Consider the following 4,451-nt stretch of genomic DNA (forward strand, 5'->3'; position numbering starts at 1 on the left):
GTTACAGCTATTATCATCTAATATCAGAGCTTTATAACATGGCTGTTTTACAAATGAATCCTGACATTGGTCTTCTGTTTTAGATGAACATGTGATGTATGCTCAGATTAATCATCACAATAAAGGTCAGGCCAAGAATGACAAAGAAGCTTAAATCCTCCCTACGTGTTACAGTGAAACATTTTACTGTTTATCCACAAATATGATACTGCCATTCATAAAATGTACCTGTGCCATTCCTACATAATTTTCTCTCTGATATGATAAGTGCAAAGTGTTTATTCTTTATTCATTATTTTTAGCAGGGACTATGTACAAGGCTCAAGTTAAATTGCCTTGCCTGAGCAGGAAGTGGTTGTACTTGTGTGAGCTTTGTGAAAAAGGGAAGTAAGGAGGAGTGGATCATTCTTAGAAACATTTTTTGTTGTCAGCCTGTGAGATCATATTGATAGAGGTGTAAGTTTTTTACTGGCACAGCTTCCTCTTAGTCTTCCTCATACTGTATGCTTTCAAGCTTTAAAGTGGTAATATTTGCCAGGTGCAGAGCGACAGAGTGTCAGTATTGGATGTGAAGAGGGAAACCACTTTGTTTGGTGTGCTGGGGTTATTCTGTGAGTACATCATTGACTTCCTCTATTCTTACTAAAAACACCTCATGTTGCATTCACACCATCACAGTTTTTCCAGAAACTGCAGGTTTTCTGTGTTTCGGGTTAATGTGTCATGGGAAAGTTGTGACACTATTGTTTCATCAGCAATGATGATTTAATACTGTATTTATATTTAAACAATCGCTCACGGCAGGCCATCGTTTACTCTTATTATATCACAGTTAAGGGGGTTGCCAGCAAACAACGCCCCTTAACTGTGACATAATAAGCGTTGCTTTATTTTATTTCTTTATGAATACAAAAAGTAGTCCTGCCAGGCTGCCGGTAGGCTACATAGTGCATGACAGTTGTTAAGCCACATACATCAAAGGCTAGAATTATCAGAACTATTTATTTATATTTATTTGCAAGTTGTTGTGCAGCCACTAAAACACTGCCTAGCCCTCAATCAATCGGTAGTTTGACTTTGCTAATTTGAACTTGGCTTACATTTTTTGTGAGGTGGAGATGTTGGTGTTGCAGTGAGGATATTACTCCACTTTCTCCCCAAGTTTCAGTTGCCAATAGCTCTACAGCCATAATCTCTCTCGTTTCCAGACCTGCACCTGACAGTTTTTGAATTGTGGTACTGTGGAGGCAGTGGTTTGTGTATCTTTGCTGTGTCCCTGCTTGCTTATTCTTGGTAACATTGTTGCCAGGTGATACTGTGGTTGATAGGTGTGTGGTACTGATACTGTGCCTGGTGTTACTTTCTAATGTTACTTCATCGCGAAGTGATACGGATCTGTGTAAAGGAATTCAACGTCATAGTTGTGGTATAGGCTCATTATACCACTATATGAACCAATCAGATTACTTGATTTGAGCTACCCGTTTGATAGATGATATATATCTTTATTGATCACCCGTAAATTGGCCTACTATCTTTATGGATTTTATATATGTTCTTGTCTTTTTCTTGGCTGGTGACTGACTTTAAAGTGGAAGACTGTGTGTCTGTGGAAGTGGAAGTGTTGTGAAAATGTTGATTGAGATACAATAATGTTTTTTGATATTAGACATTATCCAACCACAGTTGCCATTTGTGAAACTTTTTAAATGCCTTTGTTTATTCTCATTTTGACAGTTTCTGTCAGTGTGATAATGTCTGATGAACTCTCTTTTCTTTTAGTGCTGAATACGCTCCTCCACTCTGGACATGCTGAAGGTGATTGCACAGTTTCCCTTGTTGTCTGTTTTTCTGCATCTCTCTTAATCACATCATCTTAATTTATTGACAACCTGTGCATTATTTTAGTCAGTTTGTATCAACACAAATTAGAATATGACTATGAAGTGCTGTAGTGTTAGCTTTCATATACCATATTTCAGCAACGTCGCAAACACACAGACACACACAGCAGGATATAAGTGCAGAGCTGGAAGAGGAGATCCAGTGAACTACACTACACTTTTTGTGGAAATGCGGCTAATAGCTTAACTGCAGCATTAAAACAACCACACATAGGTCTATGCAGGAAGGAACTACAACTTTTGTCCTTTGTTTGACCACATGTGCTCACACGCACCCACACGCACACAAACTGTCCTTACCTTATTAGGGACACAGATCTCTTTGTCTTAGTTTAGTGCATTTTAGTTAGTTTCATCTTGTGAGTTTTGCTTTGTTAACTTTGTAAATAAGTACTTGTGTATGAACACACTGGTTCTTTTGAAATTGCACAGGAATTAATATATTGTCAACATATGCTGCACATTTTTCAGTTACAATTTTGCTCCATTGCTTAAATACTATAACCAGGCTTTTTCAAAAAGTACACCCATTTCTCTAAACTACACACAAATTTAGGCGGCAGTGGTGGCCCAAAGGTTCATTTCAATATTGTTCACTCAATCAGCACAGGTTGAGCTCAATTAGAACACAGCTACCCAGGTGGAAACACAAACAGGCAACATTGATAACACACCAATCAGAAACTTCAATAGAGAGATAAAAGGGCCGGAGTCAGTTCATTCAGTTTTGAAACAATGGATTCAGAGAAGAGGACACCAGAGAGGAGAAGGAGGAAGATGAGGAGGAGGAGGAAGATCAGTGTGGATAGGAGGAAGAGGTGAAGGAAGAGGAAGAGTGGAGGAGGAGAAGATGGGATAGGAGGAAGATGAGCAGTAGGAGGAGGCGGAGCAGGAGTAGGGAGGAAGAGTAGAGAGGGGGAGGAGGTGGAGAACGAGAATCTCTGGTCTGTCCCAGACCAAAGACAGGATGCTGGGACAGAATAATTTGTTGTGGTGTGTTGTACTGTACAGCACACTAAGGAATAAAAAATGTGTGGAAATGTGCAAAATTATACATTTGTTATTTATTTTGTTCATCATGTGAAAAAGATTTTTGAGGGGGAGAACCACACGCAACATTACTAATAACCAGTTTTTGTAGTATTGTTTTGAATTCATCCCACTAGTGTGTAAGACTGTGTGTGTGTGTGTTTTTGAGGGCTTGTGTCTCATGTCTGAGGCGACAAAGTTTGGTTTTTCAGCAAGATTGAGTGGTTTTGAGTGGAAAGCTTCATTTTGACCTGAAAGTAGGATGTTTGGGGAATTGGGTGAGAAGTTGTGGATTTGTGTTTAGAGTTTCGAGAAAAAAAGGCATAATTTCAAGAAATGTGTTTAAGCAATTGAGGAAAATCTTAAATCTGTAAATCTTTTATTGGTAAACATTTCAAACTAATCATCTCTCCATATCCTGCAATAACAGTTGAAACTGTTTGTTATTATTCAACTACATCTTAAATAACCTTTTATCTCTGCTTTCTCTGATTTTCTTCCAGGTCCATAACAAGAAGAGTATTACTTTTTCATGTAAAATGAACTTTTATTTTGTCTTTTAAACATGGATTGATAATGTATGTACTTTGTTTGTACCTGGATGTTATTTTGAAAGCTTAGTCTCATTTTATGCAGCAATAAACCTTTTTTCAACAGCCAACAGTTGTGCCCTTAATTGCTTTTTTGTCATTTTTATGTGATTTTCTCAGCACAGTTTTGCGGCTCATAGCTACACAGCTTGGGAAAACAACAAAACCAGAAATGTGAAAATACTAAGTATAAAATATTTCAAAGAATGTTTGCTTTCTTTTATTGAGGTTATTACTTTGGCAGCACTTTTGCAACTAAATTAAATGCTGAATTTAATGGTACAGTATGTCCTGTGTACTGATCTTTATAGTATACTGTGTTTAAAGTTAGTATACAGGAAATCAACCCACTTAACTTCTTTTTAAATAGGAAATTATGCAATGCTTCTGTCAGATGTTGATCAAACTGTAACTTTTAAATGACAATGCCAATGACACAGCAAGCATTATTTATTTTTTGTTTGGTTTCTGAGGTTTAATTCCTTTTGTATGTTGTACAGATTGCAAAGCCCTTTGAGGCAACTCTGTGATTCTGGAGCTGTTTCACCACTATCCACCATTTGGTTGACTTCCAGCAGAGAGCAGCTCCTCCATTTCCTTTGTGCACTGCATTTTCCTTCAACAGCACACTAAAAGGTTTTTTTAGTATGCATGCAGACTGTTTTGAGTATACTTTATATGCCCACTTTTCAAGTGTAAACACACTGCTCAAAACTTGCTGAGAATTGATATGTAGTGTGGATTTGGGACAAACCTGCTGCTTCAATGATGTTGTTACTATATACTTTATTTACTTGGATTTCTGCATAAATTGGTGATAATATGTGATCTGATCACAGCAATAGACAACCACAGACCACTTAAGCTAATACCACACAAACAATTACATGTTTTCATGTTTTTATTGAACACACTGGGTAAACATTCA

General features: G+C 37.4%; 1 long non-coding RNA gene across 1 annotated transcript; it reads left to right on the plus strand.

Annotated features, from left to right (window-relative positions):
• Window positions 1–448: 448 nt before the first annotated feature.
• Window positions 449–3,594, plus strand: LOC119911500. The gene is made up of 3 exons (XR_005445879.1): window positions 449–611; window positions 1,783–1,818; window positions 3,437–3,594. It is a non-coding gene; the product is annotated as an uncharacterized LOC119911500 (long non-coding RNA).
• Window positions 3,595–4,451: the final 857 nt, after the last annotated feature.

Source organism: Micropterus salmoides, unplaced genomic scaffold (genome assembly GCF_014851395.1).
Source record: "Micropterus salmoides isolate LMB-PRFRI ecotype aquatic unplaced genomic scaffold, ASM1485139v1 Ms_hic_scaffold_2, whole genome shotgun sequence".
In the NCBI taxonomy this organism is placed as follows: Eukaryota; Metazoa; Chordata; class Actinopteri; order Centrarchiformes; family Centrarchidae; genus Micropterus; species Micropterus salmoides.